Genomic DNA, 16,241 nt, shown 5'->3' on the forward strand with positions numbered 1-16,241 from the left:
GGTGTTTTTCTATATAGGCTGAGTTGCTGTCCGCACTGACTTCCCCCCCAAAGAGCTGAGGCGCTAACAGAGACTGCTGTGCATCTCCTCAATTAAGCAGTCAAGACGTGCTGAATAATAAATGAACACAGAAAGGCCTGGGCGGCGGCTGGGACCGAGTCCCCGGGTAATGCGGCGAGCACCGCGCCGGCAGAGCACTCCAGCCCCGGGCTCTGCCAGGGAAGCTCCTCTCCATAGAGCTCGGCTTTCTCACCACAGCCGGTGCCTTCTCGCCTGTCCTGCCTTGCAGCACCGGTGTACAGGACCAAGGCCCAAGCGTCCCACTGCCCCCTCCTTCACCGCTCTGCTCACAGCTGCCAGTTCCTGCTGTCTTTGCACCTCCAATACATAGACCACCGCCCACCCTAAGTGAGTTAGGGGGGGCTATGTGTATACGTGTGAGAATAAAGTGAATGTTAGTTAAAAGATACGACATCAAGCAAGACCACCAAATGTCTGTTAAATTAAATGAGGTGTGTGAGTCCCCCCATCATGCTCAGTTTTAGCATTTATTTTTGTGCAAGGCATCGGCACGGTGGCGTTTTACTCCCACCTTGAGTGGCAATACACCTTTGTTTAAAAGACTGTAAGGAGCAGAGAAGTGAATGGAATTAATATAGTTTGAGGTTATTGCTTGAGTGGGCAGGAGCACATGAAAATTCAAAACATGCCAGCATCCCATAGATGTAGGCGAACTCCTGGCTGTTGAGACAACTGATTGTTCAAAAAATGCAAAGGGACAAAGCAAAGCATCACTGAACCTGAGAGATAAAGGTCCCGACAATAGAGGCTTTATACCCTCTGAGTCCTTTTTTTTTTTTTTTTTTGGCCTATTTATATAAGTAAAACCCAATTTGAGCAACTGGAGCATCAGCTTTTCACAGTGAAAGGTAATTTGGCTGGAGCAGCCGATAAGATCACGCAAGATCCTCTAAAGTAAGCCCATATATGTATCCTCGTTTCATTAATAAATGGCTTGAATCCAAGTATAAAAACGATGTTACTTTAATGGTTTCTCCAACTGGTAGCCACATTCCTTGTTAGCGAGAGATCCCATGTGGGAACATTAAAATGACACATCCCCGCACAGGCTGGGAGCAATGAAACACGACCCAGCAGCTTCAGCATGCATCAGAGGATGGAGCTTGGTCATAAAATATTCAAATAAGCAATTCAGCCCTAAATGTTTTGGTACCTGCTGGGTGTCCAGATTTTGAAACTGGGATTTAAGGATCTTTGTATTTCTAAATGCCAGGTTTCCATAAGTAAACATGAAACTGAATGTCAAAACCTGATAATGATGACCCAGTTTGTGGCTGGAAGTCTAACTGGATAATTTAAACCCATATTTTGGCTTAGTCCAGGAAAACTATCAAAATCTACCATCTCTTTGTGAATAAATCTATGTGAAGCTGGCATGCCACAGGTAGGAGAGGGACCTCATGGTAGGGAAGGTTCTCATTTTTTGCTTCAGTAGACTCATTCTTTATTGAATAGCAGAGTAAATATTTAAGCAAAACTAGTGTAAACCGTTGGCAGGTATGCCATGCTAAGTAGCAGTCATTTACTTTTAAATAATTAAAAGTCAATATACAAGCATAGCATTCTTGTTGCAATGTGGCGTACGGTACCACTGCTCTGCCTACGTGTTACTTCAGAGCCTGATTTACTAATAAAACGTTTAGCTCAGCTCATTTTGCAGAAACACACACACACACACACACAAGGTTTTTAAAAACTTCTCTGTTGTGTCTGACTGTAGGTATTTTGGCTACACAGACCCCACATATCTATGGGTAAGGCACAGTGTGCTTGACTTGTGGGGCTGCTAAGCAAAGCCCTGATTTCCTTTGCATTATGCATAGTGGAAGTGTCAGGATGGCTCTTATGACGATTAATTAAATATTTGGCAGTGTTTAATTAATTAAATATTTAAACATTAAATACTAAATAGGATGTGATATCTGCTTAGTGGACATTATGTCTCAATAGCCATTAGTCATTAAATAGGGCTCAAATTGGCCCTAGAAGACTCCCCTTAGCTAAGTAAGGTCTTAAGTACATGCACTTTTGGATCTTCATTAATAAGTAATAGAGGCCAATTCAGACTATGTAGCAACACAGAGATCCCTATTAACTGAAATGTTAACGTCTCTGTTTGAGACCAAGCTCTCCAGTCCAGACAGCAGATGAGATGCTTGGAGCAGAGGGGTGGGATGTGGCTTCTTGGGGGATGTAGAGGGCAGGGAGCGGAAAAGCAGTGACTGGGGAGAGCCCCACCATGGCCATGGGACGCCTGCCCACACCTCCACAGGGAAGGACAGGGGCATAGCCCATGGATGCCTGTGGTCTGCCAGCCCCATGATGTCTGTATGGGGCTATTTTGGGTTAACTTCAGGGGATTTGAAATTAATTACACAGTTTAGCGTTTGCGCACACTTACGCTCGCTGCAAGAGCCCCGCTCACCCGGGGAGCTGTGCACAGCCTCCTTGGCCTAAATGAGAATCAGGCTCCGCACATCCACCCACTGCCAGATTCCCACAAGCGTTTGCCACGGGCTGATCCAGCCAAACATTACCACATGCCAGCGCTCTAAACCCATGCTCATCCCATAGCATCTGCAGAACGGATCACACGCTGAAACTACACACATGCATCAGCACTTGGATGAAGCAAAGTCCATTAAAAAAAGAAAAAAGAGGAGTCTGGTGCTCTAAAGATTTTTCTGTGAGATATTTTTAGCAGGGAAACAACATTTTACAGGCCTCGTGGTTTTGAATTTGCTAATTCATTATTCTCTAGTCCCTAGACAACTACTAGTGGCAAACACTTCATCCTTTTTTTCATCTTGGTGATATTTTCAGATTTATCTTTTTTCCCATTAAACCCAAATTCCGCACCCATGTACGTGCTCATGGTTCTGCTCAGCACCACGTTGCTCCTCAGCAGTCTCACAGCCCACACAGGCAGTGCCCAAAGCACCCAGGCTCCCTGGGCAGGGCGGGCGATCCCAGCACCCACCCTGCCAGCCACCGGCAGCTTTACAGGGAGTGAGAAGCTGGCTGTAATTTACAGCAACTCTGAGACTGGTTTAGGTGATGCTGAAGTCAAATTATAACCCGTCAAGGGGATCCCTGATCAGTTCTAGATCCCTTTTGTTTGGGCATCTGCTGTGACATGCCACATGCCATCAGTGGGTCTTCTGGAGGGGCAGCGGTGGTCAGCCAGCAGGACCACTTCACGGGCTCGGCGTGCTCCCACCCCTCTCCCAGGCATTGGTGTTCATAGATCTTCCATGCCTCCCAGGCTGCATACACGCTGATAATCAGATTGCGCTTCTGCCTAGTAGTTTTTACTTGAAATATCATTGAGTTAGCTCTTGAGAGATTTGTGTCTGGTGACATATATATTGGTATTGAAGTCAGAGGTCGCCTATTGCAAAGATCATCTTGATAGGATGATTATGAAAAAAGCCATACTGGTTAGAAGACCCTCTAACTAGATTTGGTCGTCTTCTTTCAGCCTCACATTAGCGACTCCTGGTTTCTCTCTCAGTTTTAGTGGTCCAATCTTTCTTCTTCTGAATTTCTCCCTTGGGAGCTTTCCACACAGACATTTTCATATATCACGCTATTCTCTGCAGAAATCATTTGCTCAATAAAGAGACTGGATCTTTTTTAATTGTAACATTAGCAGTGTTCGATAGCAGCCGGGATGCCCACACCTATCCTGGCACAGGTTGGGAAGGGCTGGTCCTGGATCAAAGCCATCTGAGGGGCAAGTCAGGCCATTTACCTTCACATGAAGTACTCTGCAGAAGATATTGCTCCACCGTTTTTATCCATGTAGACTCCAGACGCACCTTCTGCATGTTTTAAGAGGCTGTCACTGATGGGGTAGGCACTATAAAGCGAGCACCCTATCAAATATTAAGCAGCACAGTCAGTCACTGAATTACCAGCTAACTGCCAAACGCAGGTTTATTTTTCAGTTTTAATGCTTCTTGCTGCATGATGTCAAGTTGTCAGAAGACACCGCCTGCAGAACACAAAACCAATACCAGTGCCACACATCCTAATAACTCAGACAACCTGTTCAGCACCCTCTGCCCGCAGCACCCTCCCAGGTAAAGCAAGGGGAGCCTGTCTGAGCTGCAGGCATGCTGATCCATTCCCCATGCTCCCAGTTACTCCTCCTGGTAGCTTTGCATGCTTGTTGCGTGCTGTTAAAAGGCTTTTCATTTCCTGACAATTTATAAATATGTATTGGGCCTGAAGGATGAGGGTAAAGCAACTGCCGTTTCTTTTTTTTAAAGAAAATTAAACATGACAAACTTAGTTATTCATGCAAACCATCCGCCTGTTATCTCTGATTATGCAGGATCCAAATGGTGAAGCTGAGTGAATGAGTGCATTCATCAAAGTAAACTGTCAGAGGCAGGAACACCAGGTTTAACCTACCCCTACCTATTCTCTTTTGTACTTACGTTTCATCATCTTCAGCAGGCAGTGCAGTTGACTGGTACTAAGAGCACCTATTTCACTACTATCTCTCTATTTTGGGGGGATTAATTAGCCTCCAGAGAACAGAGAAGAAACCCTCTGAGTGGCACTCTCATTCTTTAAAACATCACTTCACCGGGATGTTTTATGTCAGAACATATGGTATTTCAGGAGCTCAGTGCACGTGTATTCTTTCACACATCCAACACGGAAGGAGGTGAAGTGTTCTGTTAAGCCTTGGTGTGCATGTGTATGTCTGCATGGGAGAAATAAGGGGAAATGAACTCCACACACCAGAAAGTGACAGGTTTATTTTCACGCATCCACCAATGTGGCCCTCTGCTACAGTGAAAACCTGGGATACATAAAAGTGAGGAAAACAAGGACTGTATCACAGAATGGTTTGGGTTGGAAGGGACCTTAAAGCTCACCCAGTTCCAACCCTCTGCCACAGGCAGGGACACCTTCCACTAGACCAGGTTGCTCCAAGCCCCTGTGTCCAACCTGGCCTTGAACACTGCCAGGGATGGGGCAGTCACAGCTTCTCTGGGCACTCGGGGCCAGCGCCTCAGCACCCTCACAGGGAAGAGTTTCTTCCTTATATCTAAACCTCCCCTATGTCAGTTTGAAGCCATTCCCCCTTGTCCTGTCACTATGTGCCGTTGTAAAAAGATTCTCACCAGGCCTTTAGGCACTGGAAGATGCTCTAAGGTCTCCCCTGAGTCTTCATAGGAGAGGTGCCACCTGAAATCTGTGGCAAGCACCATGGTTTGTCTGTTTTAATCCAGAGAAGCTGCCTCAGATATCACTTCTCATACTCAGGAACAGCTTTGATGTATTTTCTGAGGAAGCTCCCTCTTACCTGGCCTGTGGAGGAGGCTCTGATGTCTGGGGCAGCTGTGGGTGCTGTTCTCCCCACAGCTACCACCAGAGTCAAGGAGAACCACCTGCTCACCCTCCAGGCACAGCCTTGCATCTCCTCTCCTTCAAATGGGGTGTTACATCAAAACACCCCATTTTTCTTTACCTACGTTAACCTGTCTTCTCAGCACCTTACTTTCTGCTTTCACAGAGAGAGATTCAGGTGAAGATAAAACCATTCTGAGCACACTTAGAGTAGCTGTCAGGGAAAAGGGCATTTAGGCAGTGCATTGTGATGCTGCCCAGCACAACGATGTGCCTTGTCTTCTCTGCCTGAACCATAACAGCTCACAGCAGAAACCAAACTGCAGAACATGCTCGTGTTGAGGCCCACACTACCCAGGGTGTGCACATGTAACTCTCAGCAATGTTTTTTGACACCTCTTTGTTTATCTCGGCATGCATATACACGCTGGGAAGGGACAGTCACTGTTTAACGTGGCACACTTGGGTCATCTGTGTCCCAAGTTAATTAATAAGTTAATTAAATGGTTGTAAGTCATCTTTTCTTCTTCTCTCAAAACATTAACATCATCTTGAGTGGTACCTCCTGCCCGGCTGATGCTCAGGAGACTGTGGAGGCTGCCTGCCTCTGTCCTGCACCACCCTTCACTGATCCATGTGTGCTGGTGCAAGCCAAGGACCAGAACTTTAAGCTTCTGGTGACACTGGGAGCAGCCACCGGTGCTGTGGTGCTATGCCATGCCACAGGGGTCAAGCTGGCCAAGGATTTTCAGGGTGCAGATGGAGGGCAAGGAGGACTTCTTGCCTGTTGCAATCCCTTCTGTGCTGCAATATCATGCTTCTGCACTAGGAAAAAGCCACAGCACCCTCTCCACCATGATTTACACTCTGGTTGAGACAGTGTGACAGCAGGACTACTTAACGGTGCCCTCTGCCCTCACTGTTACAGAGTTATGACTTTAAACACCAAATATGAATCAAGAATTTCCTTTCCATTCGAAGCCGCCTTCTGCCCTTCTTTATCTGACTCATTTCCAAGCCACCAACTGCCCTCCATGTTAATTGATCACTACTGATAGATACAGCTTTTGAACTGTACTTACTGTGTCCTCTATACTCCTTGGTTGGTACAGAATGCATTTTTTGCCTGGACTAAGATAATCTGACATAAAATCAGAAGCCAGTGGACAGTACTTTGAGAATACCACTGCATGCTGGAGAGAGCTGCTACAGCCGTCACCTGAAACGGCTGAAAAAGCCCGATTCAATCAAAGGTGAGGATTTGCAGCAGGGTGTGTAAGGACAGGGGTCTTCCCTAACATCCCCACATAGCATGCTTGGTGGCACCAAGCCTTCGTACTCATACCACGACCACCGCTGCTGCATCCCCTGGGAATGCGCCTGGATTCACGGCTTGGAGTGTAAGTGCTTACTGGTTGCAGTTCCCCAAAAGGCTGGGGGGGTTTTTCCGCAGAGCACCCCACACACACCCAGCGAGCCGAACAATGTCTGCCTTTGGATACACTGACCTGCAGAGAATGGAACTGACTTGTCAGGAGTTGCTGAGAGAACCCAAAGTGCAGCTCAGAACACAGTTGCTGCCCACAGCCCCCTCTGCAGCTATCAGATAATGCCAAGCCTCTGCTGTGCACTAATACTGAAGAGCACATCTCAGACACAAATGGATTATTGCTGGAATCTCATAGATAAAGTCATTCATCTTCTGAGGCCCTTGGGAGTCTGACTAGTTAATACGTATCACAGCAGAAAGACATATAAAGCAGGCAATACAAAGACACAGCGAGAAATAGGTATGGAAGCATTGAAGGGGGGAGAAGAACAAGAGCAGAAAAGCCCTGCTGGACAGTGTACACAGTCCAGCAGCTGTGCATGCAAGCTGACCAAATAAACCGCATCTCGAAGCACTTTCAGGTGAGGTCTTCAAAAGGGTCAACGTGAACTAAAACCTTCAAACTCCAATTGTTCAGACACCAGATTTCTTAGAAATGCTGTCAATGTTACAGCAGTGATCAGCGCTTATTATGGGATTTGCACATGCACAGGAGCAGTAGGTGCTGGTGCACGGGACACCCCCAGCCTGCCTAGCTTGGGTGGTTATATATCTGCCCCTTCATCCAACCACGGTGACAAAAATCAGAGCAGAAATCCTGACACCCCATTTCCAACAGCACTCATATGCTGGTGATGAGTGCTCCAAGAACCCATTTCAGGCAGAATAGAAAATTAATGAGGGAATAAAAGAGGTTGAGTCACACATCTTACATCTCAAACATGCGTTGCACAAATCAGCCGTGATGAATTGTTGTATGAAGTCTGGGTAAGGCTCCTCACTGGTCAGAATACAGATAAAGCATGTGTGGGTTTCTCACATGTTAAGCAGAGCTCATCAAGAGAAAGATGCTGTTTATCCTTTTAATTCGGACCAGGTCATTCACTCATCGTCTTACTTATTTTACCCAGTCTGGCAGGTGATATGGTGGCATTAGCCCCCAGTTGCAGCTCACTTTCTGCTCAATGATCCCACAGCAGTGACCAGAGCTTTTGTTCAGGTGGAGGTGGTAGAGCTGAGCACCTGCATGCAGAGATCCCACCCCATCCAAACCACATGGACAGCATAAAAACAAAACTAGGCAGCTCTCAGGCCATACAGGAATATACATCTCATTTGAAGCAAAAAGGAGGCTCTCCAGCAGCAATGCCAAACATGCAGATTACTGACAATGCTTTACTGGTGAAAATGGCCTTGCTGAGTCCAAACATGTTCTCTGGAGATGCCAGGCTTTGTAAGTTAGCAAAAATGTTGAGCTGTCTGTTTGCTTTAAACAGTTATCTCAGCTCTGCAAGTAAAATCTGTTCCCTTGCCTGACCTCGCCGTGGTGCCAGGCAGGCCAGCGTCTGGCCTTCTCTTGCTTTAACACAGACATCAAGGGACAGATGGAGAGTTTCCTTGGGAAAAGCAGGGCACAGCCAGCGAGGGGAGAGTTGAAGGGACCAGAAGCACTGATGGGCTCTTGCAGCAATGTGGTTTATCACAGTGAAGCCCTGATACCCTAGCTTAGCTACCCCTGATATCCCTGGTCAGGTGTGGGTCTAATTCTCAAGTGCCAAGTAAAACCAAACCTGCCTGGGGAAGGCAGCCCTTTAACTGGAAGATATCTGGTGCCACACATTATTAAAATATAGCCCTAAAGCAGATAAGATGAAGGGAGGCTATTATTGCTGCTCCCACCTCTCTCCCCAAATGGGTTGCTGCTGCAGAAAGAGAGATTAAACGATTTATCCCAGATCACAGGAGAAGTTTGTAGCAGAACTGGGAACTGCAGCGGCCCCCCTGGGTGCCTTCCCAGTACATTAAGCACAACTTCAACCCTCTGCTGCACAGCACTGGACCAGAAGCTGGGTCAGGCAGCCCTAGTACTGGAACAGCTTGTCAGCGCTTGGCCCTGTGCTGCTGAGCAGAAAAACACTAGCTGTCAAAAGCAAGGGCAGGGCAGCAGTATTTATATCGGAGCTAATGGAGGCAAACACCAGTCTCTTCCGTATGATTCATACTGGACACACCATAGCCAAGCTCAGCTGGAGCCGCTCCCTCCACCTCCTTTCCAAAGGATGCCCAGGAGAGCAACATGAGTGCTGTGTACTGGTGGGACTGGGCTAGAGCCAGACTCCTGGGGTGCTTTATCATATGAGCAAGTGGTCACTTGAATTTCCCTCCCATTCAGTGAAAGGAATCACACAAACATAGTTTACCCTAGAGCTGATGCTTTGTGCAAGACCACACAGGGCGCTCAGCATGGAAAGCGCAGGGGCGCGCTGCTCCGGCAGACCGGACAAATCAGGCTAGATGGCAGCAGCCTTGAGTGAACTGCAGTGGAAACAAACTAGAGGGCAACCTAGTGCCGGCGCTGGCGCATACACACATCCCAGATAATTCACTGCCGTTATCCCCAGAGCCCATCTAGGCAGCCTTCTGGAGTGCGGGAAGATCAGGAAAGCCAGGGACCTGCTGGGAATTATGCTGAAATGGTTCGTTACGGCACAAGCTGTAATGTATTTTGAACAAATAAGGGAAAAGAAGAAATAGGAAGAGGGTTCTTCAGTTTTGCAGCTGCATTCGAGGCACTGTGAGTTGGCACATCTGGGAATTACCAGGCCACCCAGTGTCTCACACCAGGAATGCTCAGCCGGCTCCACAGGTGTCTGTTAGCACAGAGCTCTCTGTCCTGTGCGAGGAACCTCCTACATCTTTCAACTACCAACCCATAGCAGTAGCTCCTCACCATGCAACTGCAAACACAGCCAATAGCCGCGGGGGTTAAACACAGTGAAAAAGTGTGTGTGAGAATACACCATGGTTAGAGAAGGTATTTCTCACATTACCATCATGTGAAGAGAGAACGTAACCGTGAAACAAATCTAAAAGCTATGGCACTTTCGTCACTGATGCTTCCACTTCCAAGCTAGCAGCAGGTGAGAGGACAACACAGTTTGCTCTTTCCAGTATTCAGATAGTTTAGCATCAAAAAAAAAAATAAAAATCTTTTGGAATGATCACAGTCCAGGAGAATACATCTAATTCCCTATAAAATAATTTGGAGCTTCACTGGGTAGAAAATTGCTATTTCTGCTCCAATGCCAGAGAATTCCATTTTTAATTATAGAAATTTCTGTTATGCACAATTATAATATTCTTTCATATTCTCTCTCACTCTTAGTTTAAACATACTATTAGCTTTTTAAGCTACTGCTATGCATCAAGCAGACACAGGTTGCTCCTGCTGCAGAGGAATGTTGACATTCATGCCTCTTGAATCATTTCAGATCGTGATTCATGAAGGATGAATCATGTTTTTTGTATGTTCCAGGACAAGTTATCCTCACAATCAATAACTGTTTGGATGCAACCTTCAGTCAGATGAAATGCCTTCTCCAGAGTGTGGATGTATGGACTGACAATGCCTTATGGAGACACCCCAAGCTAAGGTCCAAATTCAGTAAGCAGGCTGAGAAAAAACACCTGAGAAGCCACAATAACCCTTTTCTATTGTTTGTGTTTGCAGGATCAGGAAATAAAGCAATAAATTCTCATGTCCCAAACCAATAAACACAAAATCAACTTTACACAATAATTAATCATCCTGTAGAATTAATAAAAACAACAACAAAAAAAATCAACCTGTTTCTGAGAAGGTAGCAATTAAAGCAACCATTGGAGAGTCACAGCTCAAAACCTGACTTTAAACGCTCAGATGTTGGTCCAGACTCACATCCTGAAGATTAGTGTTTGTAAAGGTGCAAAGATGATAAATCAGTTGCTTTAATCTGCACCTGCATTAAACAGATTGTCTCTGTAAACTCAGTACCTGCATTTCTGGTTCCATCTGGAATTTAGTACCTTTGCTGATCAGAATCCGTAACTTTAATTGCCAGTTCAGGGTGAGGTGCAAGGGGCACTGACACTAACGAAAGTGAGTTGCTTAATTTGCCAGCCATGCAGAGGAGCATGCCAGGGAAGGTAGTGGGAAGCAGAGGAAGGCTGGTGCTCCCTGTGCCACATCCATTCCTTGGGGCAGGAGGGATGGGGCAGGCTGGGGTTGACGCAGGAGGGTGTGCAGGCAGCTGGCTGTGCATGCCCCGTGTGGCTGCACCACTGTGTGTGCGGCCAAAAGGGCACAGAGAAGTTACTCACGCACAGTGCATGAGGACGGGAGGGGTGGGCTGCCAGCACAGCCAGGCTGCTCTGCAGCATCGGGGCTTCAGACACACCAACCAAGTCTCTTGCTCCTCGAGGAGGAGGAAACCTTTCCTTACTACCGACCAAGAAAGACCCATCCACATCTCCGCAGCAGGAGCGGAGGCAGGGCTGTGCCTGCCTGCAGTGGGGGAGACATCACAGACCATCTTTGGCATTTGCTCTATCAGCGGCCTCTGAGCACCAAATTGAAGGGGCCACGAGCATCAAAACCCTTAGAATCTTCCAATTAAGCTCTTTTGGTATAGATCAAAATGAAAACACAGGCACAAGCGAAGCCCTCGCTAGCCAGCAACTAAAGGGTTCAGGCTGGCCCTGTTTCCTTTGAAGCATGCCTGCTGGCTCTAGGTTTCTATAGTGCTCACTGCAATTACAGCTCTTTTCAACTTGGCTTTTTTTTTTTTTTTTTTTTTTTTTTTTTAATTTAAAAAGATTGAGAGGAATTAAAAAACCCTCATCAATCAGATTTATCAAATAAAACTGTAGAGGTAGGGCCAGCTGCAGCTACACATGTCAAACTCAGCTGCAGATATGAAAGGAAAGGCTGTAATCCATAGTTAGGGTGCTCAGCTTTTAGTGGGTTTACCAGTGAAGCTAATCCCATTGCTATATTCCTAAACCCTCAGAGATGCCTGACTTTGTTCTAGGCAAAGGCACCCCAGCATTAGTCCCTACTAAATGGGTCGGGACTGTGCACCCTGGGGAAGGGGGTGTCAGCTCCTTCACATCCTGCTGCCATGTCCCCGGTTTTGGGGCTTGGGAAGGACTCAAGAGTCATTTCTTCTTTCCTCATCCTTTCACACGTATGGCTGAGCAGCCTAGATACATAGAATCATAGGCTGGAAAAGACCTTTAAGGTCATCAAGTCCAACCATTACCCCAGGAGTGCCAAGACCACCACTAAACCATGTCACTGAGGGCCTCATCTACATGGTTTTTGAACGCTTCCAGGGATAGTGATTCCACCACTGCCCTGGGCATCCTGTTCCAATGCCTGACCACCCTCTCTGTCATTTATCTAAGACGGCATGCACAGGTTACACTGGTTGTTAGAGTTCGAGTGGAAGAGAAGAAGATAATGGCAGAAGTTCTCACTGATTTACAGGGGTCAGTGCTTTATCAGCCTTCCCAAATTCGGCCTCGCTGAGGTCTGCTTTTGTAGAGCACCATTAGCTGAGTGCCAACACAGCCAAAGAAATACAAAAGCAGGAAACATCCCCAGATGAAGATCCTTGTGCACAAGGATCTTCAGGCAGGGATGAGAGGTGCCTTGAGGGGCATGATCTGAAGACGAGGAGGAGGGACAGACGTCTTGGGAATGGAAAAAGTCAGAGGTGGAGCTGTCTTCCTTCCTCTACTTAAAATGACCCATGTAGACCCCCAAGTGCCACAGTTCTCCAGCTACTGCTGGGTCCTCGTGTCCTCCAACTGCTGCTTTTTTAGACAAGCAACTTGTGCGAGGACAAAATATATCGAGTTAAATAATAAATACTTCATCTTTGTTTCCCTCAGCAAAACTGGTCAATTTTGGAGATATTTTGTAAATTCAGATTTATTATGATTACTTCACATACTATGGCTACCACAGTGGCCATAGAGAATTTATTGAGGTAATAATGTGTTTAAATAGCCAATTTTCAAAAATTTGAACCATTGCAACGGATTAACGTTCAAACCATTAATATTCAAACATATTAAGTCACTTAATGGGGTTTTTTTGTGTGTGTATGTCTATTTTGGGGTATATTCTGCTCATAATATGTGAAGAGAAGATATGCTTTACTGTTGACATTTAGCACATTTTCCTTATTGCTTTTCATTTCATTATGAATAAAAGTGTTATTTGTCCACCCAGCCCTCCACAGGACAAATGCCATCATTTCTGTTTGCAGAGACTACCAAAAATTAAAGGAAATATTTTAGACGTCAACATTAAATGTCAGAAACCGATTTTAAGTAATTGCTAATACCCTGGCACATATGCATTTTATTCAGAAAATCCCTGCTAAAAATATTCATCAGGGGATATTCAAATTTATTATGTAGAACAACACAGCATTAACATCCTAGCTTCTATTTAATGCTTTGGTTCATAGCAACAAAGATACCAATGGGAAATCATTAAACAAATATGCAATTTTTTGCAGCATAATAGGTCTATGTTTGGTATCACTTGAAAAAAAAAAAAAAAAAAAAAAAGCCCTCACCAAGCTCAAACTGACAGAAAAAACGTGATGATCAGGCAAAGTACAGCAGCATTATAAATGTTAACAGATTTCAGAAAGTGATTTTATGTTAATTCAAATGTTAATGCTGTCCGAGACTGCTGAAAGGAGCATGGGGCTGCGGGAGGAGATAGACGTTGCCGGCAGGGGAAAGCACAGGGAACACAAAGAGCTGCCTCTTGGAGTGGGTGGGTGAGCTTTATTAATTATATTTCCTTTAGGGCCCTAACAATAACATGTCAGTAATCTACACATTCGGTACTTAATTGACGTTAATGATTTGGCCGGGTCCCGGCCGTCGCCGTGAGAATCCCGTCCATCTCGCGTTCCTCCAGCCCCGCAGCGCAGCCCCAATTAAGTCAATGAGCGTGGGGCCACTGAGCGGCTCCCGCCATCTCCACGGCTCCTCTCCCAGCCAGGTCCCACCCGGGCGCCTCTCAGCCCTCTCTCCACATCCCTGAAGGAGCACCCGGCCCCCAGCTCAGCCCTGCACAAAGGGATGCATTCATGCTCCCCCACACACACCCTGGAAGATGACTGCCTGGGACGCGCAGCTACCCTGCTGCAGTGGGCAGGGGTGGAAGAGGTCCCTCCTCCTCCCCTCACACCAACATCTGGGGGACAGTCAGGGGTTTCTTTCATGCTCCTGAGCAACAGGTCCCAGAACACACACAGCCATCCCGAACCCAGTGCCCCAGGTGCCTGCAGCTGCCCTTGAGGTGATGACCCCTCTGTGAGCACTAAAGTCAGGTATGTGATCATAAGCAGTGAAGAGGTTGCTCTGGTGTCTCTGTCCTCGGTGCCTCCCAGCTGCCAGCCAGCAACATGACCCAGAGCCACACAGTTTACCTTCTCCATCATCGAGCATTCCCGTTACATCAGTCCCAGGAAGCAGGGTTTCTGTTCAGGCAGGCGGCTGGGGAGCAAGGTCCACTTGGCAGCAGGAGGATCTAAAACTCACTGCAGATGCCAGATTGGAAACCGCAGGAGAAACCTGCAGTCTTGCCATAGTTCAAGAGCACAGGCAAGTTACAGCAGTGACAAAAACAGGCTGTTCTGGACAGACACACAATGGCTTCTCAGCACATTCAACCAGTACATTTCTCACATTGTTCCAGCACAATGGTACAATGGTAAAGAAGTCAAGCAATTTTCTCCCTGAGCACTCAGGCCTGCTATTTCCATACAGATGGAGCTGCCCTATCCCTGGCAATGTTCAAGGCCAGGCTGTGTGGGGCTTGGAGCAACCTGGCCTGTGGCAGGGGGTTGGAAGTGGGTGAGTTTTAAGGTCCCTTCCAACCCAAACCGGTCTGTGAATCTGTACTTCTACTCTGTGTAGCATTTCCTCTCTCCTTGGAGCTACTCTTAGCCTCTACTCACACTCCTTCAATACCAGATGTACAACACAGAGCCCCCACTGTCACATGTCCAGCCAAGCACCGAAGCACAGCAGCCAAGCCTGTGCCTCTCCCGCACACAGAGAACCAGCAGCCTGTCTGACTCCTTTTTCCTCTTGCCTGTATTAGCAGAAGTCAGATTTTCTCACAGTTGTCCAGTGGAGGAGGCCAACAGACAGGGAAGGGGTGGGCTGCAGATAACCCCGTGAGTCACAGAATTGCAGACTGGTTTGAGTTGGAAGGGATCTTAAAGCTCATCCAGTCCCAACCCCCTGCCACAGGCAGGGACACCTTCCACTAGATCAGGTTGCTCCAAGCCCCTGTGTCCAACCTGGCCTTGAACACTGCCAGGGATGGGGCAGCCACAGCTTCTCTGGGCACCCTGTGCCAGCGCCTCAGCACCCTCACAGGGAAGAATTTCTTCCTTATATCTAACCTGAACTTCCTGTTTCAGTTTAAACCCTGAGTCCAGTTTTGACACAAGATCAGGCTGAAAAATGAAAAAGCTAGCACATTGTCACCTCGAGGAAACACCATCCTCTACCAGGAGGCTTTGGGACCAGCCATCCCACTGGAGCACCTCTCCCACCCCCAGCAGAACACTCAAACTGTCCTGTGGCCACTTCTCGGGGGAAAACATTTGCTTTAAGAACAGTCAGATGAATTCGGAGTGATCCACAGGGCACTTTGTTATGTTAATGACTGTTACCAACTGTCTCTTCTTTATATTAAAGTGTTGACTCATTGTCAGTTGGGGCCAGACAAGACAGCCTGCTTGTGCCTTGCAGTCCTTTTGCACTCACCCAAACTACTCATGTGAAGACACTTTAATATGAAGAGACACTGTCTGTGGCCATTATTAATCTCCTGACTGAAGCCCAGAATACTAATAAAACCATGCAGTATCAGCTAACATTTCCTCAGTGCATTCTCCATTCTGCAAGATTTTGGCCAAAATTAAAATGGGATTCATTTCTCTTGTTCAGTTTCTCCAATGCCCCCAGCTTTCAGACCAAGGTGAGGTTTTGATACATAGTGATGACAAACCTTTCAGGAGGAGGAAGATAATCATATGCCACCTGGGTTGCTGCAGAATTCAATTTACTTTGGCAGCATGCTTTATGCCGGTCTGTTAGAGGGAGAAGCAGTTTCCAGTTGAGCAGTGCACTGCTAAATTGCTTTCCCGGGGTTCCCCATTGCCACAGAGTCCTCTACACTCCTGTGCAGGAGCAGCAGCCTCATGCAACACCCCAACTGCTTGCAGGAACATATTGTTTGATCATAGCTAATCCTAGCACCACAAACTCCTGCCCACCTGTAAATGCACTAAACCTTTGTCTCTTCTCAAGCCAGGCAGAACTACCTGCTTGCTTCTTCTCAGCTGCTGTCAATCCAGGCTTGTCTGTCAGCAGGGAGACA

This window comes from Nestor notabilis, unplaced genomic scaffold, assembly GCF_000696875.1.
Source record: "Nestor notabilis isolate BGI_N333 unplaced genomic scaffold, ASM69687v1 scaffold24310, whole genome shotgun sequence".
Lineage (NCBI taxonomy): Eukaryota > Metazoa > Chordata > Aves > Psittaciformes > Psittacidae > Nestor > Nestor notabilis.